The following is a 14,425-nucleotide window of genomic DNA, read 5'->3' on the forward strand; positions in this document are numbered from 1 at the left end:
TTCAGCATGAGACTGTTGTAATCCGTTGCCAGGACACGACTAGTGGAGACTGAGGAGATATAATGTGTCCTACGGTTTGTGAAGTGAGTAGATCAGCGATAGAATAATAATTGATTGTGATTAAGGAAGATTGTAAAAAATATGGTGTTGATAAATCCAATCATCCAATCCAAAACACGTTACTCTTAGTCACGGAACCATAACACGTGACAATATACTACGGGCAATGAAAACATTTGTACAAATGATCTCGTTCCAAACAAAAGGAATTTCCTGTTAATTTGTTCACACTCCTATATGTTAACGTAATTGTGTGCTGAACATCCATTGCAAACCGCGGTTTAGGCTGCAAGCTAACCGGGAAACAAAAAGATGCATTCGGCAAGTCAGCAAAGGGGGAGAGCAGGTCGGCCAGTGAGAGGGGCGGATCGCGTCGTTAGAATCGAGCTGGACTCGAAGCCGTGGGGATAGGGCCACTCTAATTGACTGTGCGACTTCAGAATTATCAGCGTAAAGGCACTTCCTGCCGTAACATTTTCGTAGTCACTTGAAACCGCGCTTCGGTCTTGATGGTCACAAGAATTCAGAGACGTTGAATCGTGTCTGATTGTGGTGAATGTGGCGGGGTGAAATTGAACCTCACGGATCTGACGATAACTTTGGAGCTTATTTTGCCCGTAATCGAATTTATGAGTGTATGTAATTTAGTACAAAAGTACTGCTGATTATTTTCGTGTTCTCAGATGGAGAACAACTTCATACTCTTACTTGTACGTAAAGGTAAAAGTGGAATTGTTCCTGTGTTTAATTTATTAAGCGCCACGCCATCAAGACATACTGGGGAGTGAAAGTACAGGGAGATCGAGAAGTCGCGCACATCATACAAAGCAATTATATTTTGCTGGTTTAATGCACAAACTACAAGACATACAGCACTTACTATTAATATTTATAACCTTACATCTTAGAAATGCAAAATAATGTCATGTCTTTACAACATATGCTCGAAATGGCTTCACTGTTCAGCAATGCATGAGCGAGCTTTTTACCATGTTTGTGGCCACATTGTGGAGCACTTGTAAACTGATGCTGTTAATCGCGGTCGTAATGTTCCTTTTGTGGTCATCCAGTGCATGCGGATTGTTTTTATAGACAATTCCTTTGAGGTGCCCCCAAAGGAAAAAATCTGCAGGTGACAACCCGGTCGAACGCGGGGGCCAGAATCCTTCCGAGAAACTGGCGCAAGAACTGAATGGTTTCATTAGATGTGTAACATGTGGCCCCGTACTGCTGCAACCAACACTCACGCTCACTGTGTAATGATGTCTTGGTACACTGGACTGTTCACTGTTTCAAAGAAAACTGGGCTCACTATTCGACGACGTGATACACTCCAATTACGGCTTTTCATGGAACACATGTGGATTTTCAGATGACCAAATCCTATTGTTTTGACTGTTCACTTAGCCACTAAGGCGAAACCACGCTTAGTCAGTGAAGAACGCCTGGCGAAATAATGTGCCACAATGAAAACGACATGTCTGTCACAGAGTAAACAAAGCTATACTGCCGATATGGTATGACCCATACATGACAAACGGCGTTTCTACTCGTTGTTAGTGCTCCTACAGTACCATCTAGCGGTAGGAGATGATATTATATTAACTGCAATACAACTTATAACACCTTTTAGTTTGATGTGCGCGACTTTTCGATCCCCTCTGTATAACTCCACCATTCTTGACCACGGCATTGGATAGACGTGTGTGGTTAGCTTCACGCCCATCCTGCATTAGCCACAGTAAAAGACCCATGACACCCTTTGGGTAGGAGACTGGGTGGGCGCCGGACCTGGTTTGGACGCTGTGGGGAAGAGAAAAAATCACAACTGTCGGGAATTGAACCCCGGCCGTCCAGCTCGTAGCACGTCGCCATGCCCATTGAGCTGTTGCGTCTATTGTTGATTCTAACTTAATGATCCAACTCATTCCATGGACACAGCCATTGTTGAAATGCTTATAATCCATTACTTGAAAAGATTTCTCTTCCGGAATGTAACATTGTATAGTCGGGTGGATGCCAACAGATAGCTGGAAGTAGGCCAAGCAAGAATCCGCCCTGAAGCAGACAAAAAAAAACCAGAACTTTTCTACATGTTTCATGCTTGTTTCGTGCTTGTCTTACTCTTCGAACATGAAGACGGAGGAGAAATATCCCTCCGAAACGCCACCCAGCATTCATCGGATTACATGGTGTTATATATCAGACGGTAAGCTTTTCATAATCACTGCTGTGAGAACCTCATGTACTTCAGTGGGGAGGGTCATTACCGTCTTCATAATAGCCATCCGATGGTCTCTATCCGACGCCAAAAAATCGATTTCATATCCCCACCCGCCTACTTTTTAAATTTATTTTAATGTTATCCTCCCATCTGCACCTAATCAATTTGTGTGACATCTTCACTTCAGGATTCCCAGCCAACCATCTCTCAGAGAAATACATAAATGGGCGTGAAGACGACCACTTGCCTCCTAGGTGGAGTTATACCTCCACTCCCCCATATGTTTTCATGGCGTGGTGCTTAATTAAGCATATGTACAAATTTACCTTACCGCCGATCCAAGAAGTGAACATCCATTCATAACAGCTCGGGGTCATCACGAAATAGCCGTCTTTTCTAAAAGCATGCAAATTTCGGACAGTGAATTAGATGTTCCTTACGTCCCGTAAAGATCTCTTCTTCCCGCGTCACAAGAACGTACCCAGGGGACCGCAGGGGAGACGCCGCAATTTCCTTTGTGATGAATGATCACAAAACCTCCATTCGCTTACCTTTACATCACAGTTTCTTCTTCTGAAGCCTCCTTCGTCATTCTCGTACCGATGTCAGCCTTCCCCCTTGTCACCCGTGGGAATTGGAGCTCTGACGTCACGCCCATTCGCTGCTAAGTTGACCCGTGAAATTATTCCGGGCCGATTCAAGTGGCTTCAGATCTCTCGGTTGTTAGTGTCACATCCGTAACAAACGGGATAGCGAGTTGGGAGGGGGGGGGCTTGTTATGTAGCCATGGGACAGAGAGAGGTTCACAACTTGTGGACTGGTAAGTAACCATGTTCTGAGAGTACGAAATTCTCAGTTAAAACGAATACCCAGAATTGTGCATGATATGTTGCAAAATATTTATCATCTTTCCTAATATTGTACATATATCCTACCTCCAGACGTACAGAAATTTGGAAGTGTTATAGTAATGGACACGCGGTACCGTAGTTGTTTCAGGCACTATGCTACAAAGCCGGAAGGTTGCGGGTTCGAATACTGATGAGGTGTGTTTTTTTTTCAATTTACCTAAGCTTTGCAGACGCAATATGGCCCTGTTGTTGACTCAGCCTCTAACAGAAATGAGTACCAGCAATATTCGTGGGAGTGAAGGGCAGCCGGCGAGCAAGGCTTAAACCCTTACCGCCATCTTTGAGCCCATTGTCTAGACAAAAAGTTGGAGCCTCGACGTCTCACAAACCTATAGGCCTTCACCGCCTGTTACAGGGATCGTTTTACCTTTTTTATTACAATAATGCCTAGGTCTATAAATGTAATTAGTATAATCAAGTAAGGGAGGACGATATGGGCAGGTCATATAGCACGCATGAGAAAGAAGGGGATTGCCTACAGGACTTTGGTGGGAAAACCAGAAGGAATGAGACCACTCGGCAGACCTAGACGTAGGTGTGAGGATAGTATTAAGATGGATCTTAGAGAGATAGGATGGGGCGGTATTGACCGGATTGATCTGGCTCAGGATAGAGATCCGTGGCCTTCTGTTGCGCAGCAATCTCAAGGAGATTTCAGCTCCATGGAGTTAGTTACTTATGTCTATAAATTTTGATTAATATATTAAATTTATTTTAGGAAATATGTGGGATGGTAACCAAGAAAGATAACACCTCAAATACAGCTGGAATCTTTGCAGCTCCAGTAATATAAATCTTCTTCTTAGTGTACATCCTGTTGTATATTCCAAGCTTATATGGTTAGGTTAAACCGTCACCACAACAAATGTATACTCGCTTTTAATGTTTACAAATAAACCTTTATTTTGTTACATGTTTCGTTCACACAGGACCATCATCAGGCAGTTAATATGGCATATGTCAGGTCACTAAATTACTAATATGGATCCATACTAGTGCAACGTGTCATATTATACGGCAACGCAAATTTTGCTTCAAGTTACATAATAAGTATTATAAATAAATATACAAAAAATATAAAATATTTGTATGTATACACATGTATCTAGGGTATATTCAAAAGTGTGTACAAGTATGTCGATTATTTGTGAAAAATATTACAGTATTAAAATGTATTAAAATTTATTAAAGAATATATACACAGCTTATCTCCTCAATTAACACAACTCATATCAGCGAAATATGCGTACTTTTATCATTACACATCACAGTAGCCCTATATACATCGACACTCACTTCCTGGTCACTATAACCTCTTTTACAACGCGGCGCTCTAACAAGGATCCACGAATTAGAAAATAATATTGTAACGTGTATCGCTACTGACGACGCCGTTCGGATCGTTAATTGGTTTATTTAACAACCTACAAGTATCGGCTACAATTATTTATAACACCTTTGCGGGGTTTCGCACTTTATAACCCTATTCGAGATAATCTCTTCACACTGTTGCGGGGTTTCACACTTTATAACCCTATTCGCAAATCAATTCGCTCTATTGTCAGTAGTCTACACGTTTCACAGTACGGGAGCTATATAAGTGTCACTGTATCACACACTCCAAATTAATTCTCAGTTATCACAAAGTGTCACTGATTATCACGCACTAACTCGTAACTCGCCGCTGGCTAGATTCCAACTCAACTCGTAGGCTGCTGCCTTGAGAACCTTTGAACACACACTAACTCTCGCTTGCTGCTCAGCCGGCTTTTATTCCGTTCGCTGTTGCCTGTTGCCCGTGTCAACAGCGGCGTTGCGTTGCGTTGCGTTGCGGTGCCGCGTCACAGTGCTGGGGGCTACGTCACCGCGCGGAGGGGGGTGACGGAGGGCTGACTCACCCGCCACGTCACTGCGGGGGGGGAGGGGTTCTCCGTTGCGCAACATGTCACAATATGTTTAATACTACACTGCGACACTAGAACCTTGGAATTAAGCTTGGCATATATACTTTAATAACTTTAAAAACTTTTAATATTTTTAATGTTCTTCACAAATAATCAACACACTTGTATAGACTTTTCAGTATATCCTAGATACATGTGCATACATGCATCTATTTTATATACTTAATTAGAATACTTATTATGTAACACGAGGAGTAATTTCCATTATATGTATGATATGACACATTGAACTAGTATGGATTCATAGTAGTAATTAAATGACAGTAAGTATTTCTATATTGACAACCGGATGATGAAGAAAGCAGTCTTCTGGGATTTGGCACCGTGTATATGTGGTGTTAACCGACGTTTCGGAGGAACGTATCGCCTCCATCTTCAGGGTAGAAGAAAAAATATAAGAAATCTACAAGCAAAGAGACCGTGAGAACCGGTACAACTTCTACCCTGAAGCTGGAGGCGATACGTTCCTCCGACGCGTCGGTTAACACCACATATAAACGGTGCCAAATCCCAGAAGACTGCTTTCTTCATAGTCACCGCCGTGAAAGCCTCAAATCTTACAACCTGATGATGGTCCTGTGTAAACGAAACATGGAGCAGAAATAAAAGTTTTAGTCATAAAACATTAAATCGAGTATACATTTTTGTTATACTGACGGTTTAACCAAACTATACTTACATACTTACTGAGTCCTTCTGGAGGAGCTGGCAATTCTGCAGCTACACAAGAATTTCCAACCATTTTATGGAGCCCGAAGATTCATTACCCAGTTCACAAGAGCCCTCCACTGGTCCCTATCCTGAGGCAGATCAATCCAATCCGTACCATCCCATCTTATCTCTCTAAGATCCATTTTAATATAGTCCACCCACCTACGCCTTGGTCTTTCCTGTGGTCTCTTTTCTTCTGGCTTTCCCACCAATATCCTATATGCATTCCTCGTCTCCCCATTCGTGCTACATGCCCTGCCCACCTCATCCTCTTTGACTTGATCATTCTAATTATACTTGGAGAAGAGTACAAATTATGAAGCTCCTCAATGCAGTCTTCACCAACCTCCTGTAATTTCATCTCTCTTCGGTCCAAATATTCTCCTGAACACCCTCTTCTCAAACACCCTCAGTCTATGTTCCTTCCTTAACGTCAGAGACCATGTTTCACACCCATACAGAACCTCAGGTCAAATTAGAGTTTTGTATATTCTAATTTTTATATTTTTAGACAGCAGACAAGAAGACAAAATGTTCTGGACTGAATGGTAGCAAGCATTGCCTGAGTTCAATCGCCTCTTAATTTCCTCCTGAATCAGGTTTTGATTTATTATCGTCGTTCCCAAATATCTGAACTATGCCACATTTTCAAAACATCTGTTTCCTATCTTCATAACATGATTTTGCCCTGCATTTTGGCGACGAGACAGCAACATTTACTTACTTTTCTCTGTGTTTACTATCAGAATATTGTACAATACTTCCCTCCTAATTGAATCATAGGCTTTCATGAAGTCTATGAATAGCTGATGTACTGTCTCGTCGTACTCCCATTTTCCTCCAATATCTGACGAATGCAAAAGATCTGATCTGTAGTTGATATGTTACGTCGAAACCCACATTGATGATCCCCAATAATTTCATCTGTGTATGGACTTAACCTTGAGAGAAGAATATGGGATAAGATTTTATATGAAGTTGATAGCAGTGATATCCCCCGATAATCACTACAGTCAGTTTTATCACCTTTCTTGTGAACTGGTACAATAATAGACTCCTTCCAATGATCAGGCAATTTTTCCTTATGTCAAATAGAAGTAATTAGATTGTGGATCTTAGAACGTAATATTTCGCCTCCTGCTTGAATAATTTCTGCCGGAATTTGACCACTACCTGGCGATTTATAGCATTTCAATTTTGCAATAGTATTTTCAAACTCAAAAGGGCTAGGATCAGGTACTAACTGCTCAGCTGTATCGATTTCTGTCTGCCTAACATCACTGACCATATGTACTTTCAATAACTGAGAGAAGTAGTTCTTCCACCTCTTCAAAATGTTGTGGGAATCTGCAAGCAGATCACCATTCTCATCCTTCACTAAGTTACTGCTAGGCTGGTAACGCCTCTTAAAGTCATTTATTCCTCTATACAGGTCTCTAATGTTCTTGTTCTTACTGTTCTTTGCAAGCTCATCAATTTTGTCTTTCATATATTCCCTCTTTTTGTTCCTGAAATGCTTGCTGGTTTCACGTCTTATATTGTTCAGATTATCCCCATTTAACTCGCTTGGATCCTGTAACCATTGCAATTTGGCCTGCTTTCTTTGGTATAATAATTTTGAGCATCCTTCATGGAACCATGTCTTATGCTTCTTCGGTTCATAATAACCTAGACACTCTTTGGCAGAAATTTTGATATTCTCTCTAATAGTTTCCCAAGCTTTATTATCCTCCACCTCAGTTTCCAAGTTTTCCAAAGCTGTAAACCTATTTGAGATTTCAACACGATACTGCTCTTTACCCTCTACCTCATTTAATTTCTTGAGATTGAACCTCTCCATATGAACTCTGTGTGTTTTTGTTTGCTCACTGCCAGTCTTTCCCTAACTTTTGCCACCACCAGGTAGTGGTCAGTATCACAATCTGCTGCCCTGAATGATCGGACATCAAGTATACTTGAGTGCCGTCTCATATCTATAAAAATATGGTCTATTTGATTGTGTATCTTCCCATCAGGATATGTCCAAATAAATTTATAGATGTTACGATGTGGGAACATTATACTTGTGACAGTAGGATTTTTGATATGGCAAAGTTTACAACTCTAACTCCATTGTCATTACTAATTTCATGCAAACTCTCATTCCCAATCGTTGATTTGAAAATGTCTTCCCTCCCTACTTTGGCATTGAAATCTCCTAACAAAATTTTTATAGGGTAATTCGGGAATTTATCAAATACATGTTCTAGTTCTTCATAGAAGCTGTCCTTTATGTCATCAATTTTATCTTCTTTTGGGGCGTGAAAATTCGTATCAAGCAATTATATAACTTATATTTTAGGTTTAACCCAGCTATATAAATAAAAAATCATTTTACACAAATATCTTGATGATGATATAATACCCGTTAAAAATTGTGTCAGAAACCGTTTATAATTCCGCGTCAGTATAGGAGCAATACTAAAGATACATACTTGCATGACATGTCGACAAATATTCTAGATAATTCTGCATATAAATAGCGCCTAAATACAACTGAAAACAACAAAATTGCAACGTTGAAAGGAAGGTAGCATTCTTGACTATCATGAAAACGGAACAGCCCCGATAGCACAGAACGTGTCCTGCAGACTGTGCTTCTTTGTTGTACACTTGAATAACGACGTTTGGATAATCGGTCGTGTTCAGCATCTCATGGACCGTGTCACTAATTGCACAAGGCCGGGAGTTGCTGTTTTCTACCGAGATCAGCACTCAGCGCTCGCCAGCCAGCCACGCCCTCTCTGCCGCCACTCGTTACCCATCACGGCTTCACGCAGCCTCCAATCTGTGTTCAGAGCTCGCGTTTCCTTTCCGATTCAGTGCATTCCGCTGTCTGGAATTAATAACGGTTCTTAATGAAGGCATACAGAGAGTTCCGTTACAGAGAGGGAGAGCTGTCCCTGTGCTTAACTAATTAAGCACTAAGCCACGAAGAAGAGTGGGGGGTTGGATATATAGACCCATGTTTTCTTGAGCTCGGCACTAGTTGGATGTAAGTGGTTTGCTTCACGCCCCGGCCGCCTTACCTCCGGGGAAAGAGACCCCTGAATGCATTGGACAGAAGGCTAGGTAGGCCCCAGAGCCAGTCTGGACGACATGGAGAAGTAAAATTTATTAACCTTAACAGGACTCGAACTCCGGTCTCTCAGTTGTTCAGCCCGTAGGAGTTTCTATACCGACCGAGCTATCCCGGCTTTAGAGTTGCGTTACGTATGCTGATGAAACAGACAACTAAATCCATCGATTTTTATTTGCCCATTTTCCTTATTTTGGAAAAAAAAAAGTTTTTGGGAAAAATTAATCGCGTACTTTCTACTGATACGACAAGGACCAATTAGAAAACGACGCGTCTAACAATTCTTTTATTGTTGGACGTGTATTCGCCGCCGCGGTAACATTTTTACTGAGCCGTTGCCTATCAACAATAAGGGGATAGACATAGAGACACACAAACTGACGGGGTGTATTTATGAAGTACGTCGTTGAGGTGGGCTCAACTGCCATGATGTACATACAAGTCTCATACAGATTATTTCAGGCAATCAAATGTGCACACAGACACACAGACATGAAGGAGAGCGCATGGTAGGATGAAAATAAAAGAAAACTTATGACCAGTTCCTGAGACGATTAAAAGCAACAATAGAAGAAATGTTGGAGGAGTCGTTTTCTTTATGGTCCGTGTCGTATCAAAGGAAAGTCTGTGGTTCTGTCTGTGTATCCCAGTACTGTTGCTAGGGCACAGCTTGGTAAGCACTTTCCCGCGGTAACGATGGATTGTTGGAGGCGTCGTTTTCTATGTGGTCCGTGTCGTATCAGAGGAAAGTAGGTGATTAATTCTTCCCAGAACCTTTTGCTTGCTTCTTGCGGTTTATTTAAAGAGTTTGTCAGTAGCTGATTAGTGAACGCTGTCGTTGCTTATTTTTAGGCACTATCCCGGCATTTTGCTGGAGTGACTTAGAAAATGTCACGAAAATCCTGAGTCGCCATTGCTTCTATCACTCCGATAACCCGTATTAATTTCAGTAACAATATATTAGGGCCGGTCACGGTATGCGAGCGGTCTAAGGCAAGCACTGTCTTCGCTCGCTCGAAAGCCGGGATTGTTTGTTCGAATCCCACTCAGGGCATGGATATTTGTGTGCGTTTTTCTGTGTTTGTGTACAGGTAGAGGCCTTGCGACGAGCTGATCACCCGCCCAAGTATACTTCCGTATGTCTAAGGCCCCCCATACACACACAGTTTGGCCTTCCGATCGACCTTACAGGCAAAATGGTGACCGTTTACCCCCTCCCTTTCCTCCCCATACACGCTCAGATAAAGCGGCAGGCTTCATGCCACACTCACGTACTTCCAGCCTATAATGCTGAGTCACACACGTCACGTGCTACGGTCCTGCAGGCAGAACTGACAGACTGACGCGTTTCCCACAGGCCAAGAGTCCAAACGATTGGCCGGCCGGCCGGCCGCACTACACACGTCAATTTTGCCTTTCAGCCTTCAACTGTGCAGGCCGAACTGGAGGCCAAACTGTGTGTGTATGGGGGCCCTAAGATCTAGCAAAACCGAAGTGAAACGGAGAGTTTCATGGAGGTAGGCCTAGGCCCAAACGAGGGCTGTAGCGCCAATGACAAAAAATAAAGACAATATATTAGATCACAGAAAACCATAATTTGGCTTGTGTTTCTGTATGGGTGTGAAACTTGGTCTCTGATATTAAGGAAAGGATATAGACTGAGGGTGTTTGAGAAGAGGTTGCTGAGGAGAATATTTGTTCCGAAGGGAGATGAAGTGACAGGAGGTTGGAAAACACTGCATAATGAGAAGCTTCGTTACTTGAACTCTTCGTCTAGTATAATTAAATTGAAGCAGTCAAGGTGGATGAAATGGACAGGGAATGTAGCATGCATGGGGAAAAGGGGAAGTCATGCAGCAATTAGGTGGGAGAGTCAAAGAGATAACTAGGAATACCTGTACATAGGTGGATGGATAATATTAAAATTGTTCTTAGAAAGGTAGGCTGCAGTGTTATTAACTGGATTTATATGGCTTTGGAAAAGGAACGGTGGAAGACTTGTGAACACGGTAATGAATCTTCGGGTTCCAATAAATGTTGGGAAATTCTTGAGTAGCTGCGCAATTGGCGGCTTCTGTAGAAATGTTCTAGAAACGTACAATTTATTATCCGTAATTGAGGTTTTTGTTTTGTACACAAAATTATTGCTTCTTTACAAGGACTAAGTGACTGACAAATTAGCTTCCGGAATGCAATAGCCTCGGCTTTCTCAAGTAAAAAAATGGAAGGGAGTGGAGGGTCTTTATGTACTTATTGTACAGTTTAAGAGTTGATCTGGCAACTGTGTAAGAGCGTTTGTAAAGATGGACACATGGTTCTACGCATTCTTCCCGCTTGTCGCCCTTTTCTGCACTAATGTTCCTGACCCGACTCCTGGGGACACAAAAGGCGGCAGTACACCCTAGGGGCTGACATTCTACACCACCCAGCACCCCTGCCCCCACCCCCGACGCAAAGGTCTCGGCAGATAGTGCAGACTGGTCTCTGGAGCACAATCTGCAAGTCACCCATTGCCGTACACACTGAAGTGGATGGAGGCAAGATCTCCTTGTGGCCTGCTTTCAAAGGAAAGTTCCCCTGTCGGAGCTTGTTAAGCAACTGGCGGGGTTTCATGAAATGTAATGCATTTCTCTGGTACTAGAGGTTACCAGCACAGCTGTAGGACCCATTTCTCATCATCAGCAATATAAACACTGTAAACGTGCAAACTTCTGAGGTTAATGCAGTAATGGTTACACTAAGAGCAGCCGGAATATTTTAGTCGGCACAGCGACTGGCTACGGGCTGGTCGACGGAGGGTTCAGAGTTCGAGTCCCGGTAGGGTAAAGAATTTTCTCTTCTCAACGTCGTCCAGACCGGCTCTGAGGTTCACCCAACCTCCTATCCAATGGATCCCGGGGGCTCTTTCTTCGGGAGTAAAGTGGCCGGGGATTGAAGCTGACCACTAACCTCCAGCTAGTGTCGAGGTCAAGGAAAATGTGGATATTCACATCCACTCCCCCATACGCCTTCAAGTCGTAGTGCTTAAATAGGAATAACTTTTCCTTCTTTCTTTTGAATGTATAATTGCATCTATTATTGCAAAATTTTCATGTGGGAATACAGGTAATATCAATGCTAACTTGGTAAATAACTGCATGGAGCTGAGTTCTTTAGAAGCCGCTAGTCGCTAGTAGCTCTCCATTGGTCCCTATCCTCAGCCAGATGAATCCATCCTATACTATTTTTCTAAGAAACATTTTAATATTGTGACATGTTGCGCAAAGCCGAGCCCCCACCCGCACACCAGCAGTGACGCGGCGGGTGAGTCAGCGCTCCCCTCCCACCCCTTAGCGGTAACGTAACGCTAGCGTAATAGGCGAGTAATCACCCCGCATCCTGGCAGCTATGTGCTGTGATGTCACGAGCGGAGCCGAAGAGAGCCGAGTGGAGCCGAAGATAGCCGAGCCCCGTAACCGGGTAACTATGCAAGGCGAATCAACAGCGGTGACGTAACAGGATGACGTGGCACTCATTACGCAACCGGCAAGCACTGCAGCTATATAAGTGAGCTGCACAGCTGGTACCAGTCAGTTCTAATGTGGGTACCGAGAGTTCTAATGTGGCTACCAGCGAGTTCTACTGTAGCAGTCGGCGACTTCAGTTGTACTGTGACAGCCGCCGAGTTATAACGTGGCCATCGCCGAGGATAGTTCCGAGCAAGCCTACGAGAGTGTGTTATCAACAGTTCTCCAGTCAGCGGACTACAGTTGGAGTATAGCAGCCGTCGCGGAAAGAAGATCCGGACGTGTGTGTGGTTGTGTAATTGGGAGCGTGTGATACAGTGATACATAGCTCCCCTACTGTAAACGTGTAGACTACTGAAGACAGAGTGAACTGATTTGCGCATAGGGTTATAAGTCGTGAAACCCCGCAACAGTGTTAGCAGATTAATGCGATTAGGGTTATAAAGTGTGAAACCCCGCAACAGTGTTAACAGATTAATGCGATTAGGGTTATAAAGTGTGAAACCCCGCAACTGTGAGATAAGTAATTGTAGCCGTTATTTGTATATTGTTAAATAAACCAATTAACCATCTCTACGGCGTCTTCGGTAACGTAAACACGTTACAATATTATTCCCCCACCTACGTGTACGTCTGGTCTCTTCGCGCAGGTTAGCGTAGTGCTAACATTCTGGGCTTGCATATTTTACGTGGTTTTCCTGAATCCCCCATGGAAATTTTCGGAATGATCATTCGATCAGGTCATAACCGTTTTCTCTGAAGTCATATTGATTAATTATTCATAAATTATCCTGTCAGCCGACGATGCATAATCTGAGATATCGACAGCATAAAGTTTAAATAAAATGGGATACTGAGGAAGTAACCGTGAAGGGTGAAATTGGGCTGGGGAAACATTACATAATGAGGAACATCATGTTGTGTACTCTTTCCTCATTACGGTCAGAGTAATGAAATGAATGGACTTTGTATCACGAATAGGAAAAATGGAAATACATGCAAAATTTTTTATAGAAAGCCACAGAGTAAGGTATGGGAGATGCAAGCACAGATTGGTAAAAATTGTTGAAATAGAGAAAAGGGTAAAGAGTAGGCACCGGTTCAGCTGACCCATTGTTAGGTGTAGCTCAGTGCTGGAATCTTAGGAATAAAATGAAAGCTGACTGCACGAATCGGTCACTCAGCTAATCAAGAAACTCCCATCAATTACGGAGATCGAAGGTTCGTTGTCGTACTCACAAGAGCCCGACGTGTCTCCATACAAAGCCAGAAGAGTCCAATCTGCACGCTCATAGCCTATTTCTTTAACTACCTAAATAATTAACTCCATGGAGCTCAGTATTTCTTGAGAAGCCACCAGTTGCTGATCTATTAACAAATTTAATATTTTATTGCACCAGAAATTTCACTGCCGTGTTCACAAGAGCCATCCACTGAACCCAATTCTGAGCCAGATGAATCCAGTCCACACCACCCTATCTCAGTTCTCTAATACTATTTTGTTTAACATCCATTTGAATATTATCCTACCTTCTTCACCAAAATATTCCCAGTGGTCTCTTCTATTCAGTTTTTCAGACTAAAATTTCTTAGGCATTTTCAGTTGTCCCACGCATACTACATACCTTGCCAATCCCCTCCTCCGCAATATGTTAACCGAATATTTCTTTAAGACTGAGCTACTCTTTCCTTCATGTTGTCCAGAGCGGTTATAAGGCTCACCCAGTTTCCTGTGCAATGGGCCCCGTGGATCTTACCTTGGGGGTTAAGCAGCAGGAGCGTGAAGCTGACCATTCGTTTGTAATTAATGCCGAGATCAAGAGAACGTGGATCTATGCATCAACTCCCCCATACGCTTTCATGGCCTAGTTCTTAATTAGTTAAGCCCGGGAACTTTAACTTATTGTACTGTATTCATAGGATTTGAATTG

Source organism: Cryptotermes secundus, unplaced genomic scaffold (genome assembly GCF_002891405.2).
Source record: "Cryptotermes secundus unplaced genomic scaffold, Csec_1.0 scaffold377, whole genome shotgun sequence".
Taxonomy (NCBI): domain Eukaryota; kingdom Metazoa; phylum Arthropoda; class Insecta; order Blattodea; family Kalotermitidae; genus Cryptotermes; species Cryptotermes secundus.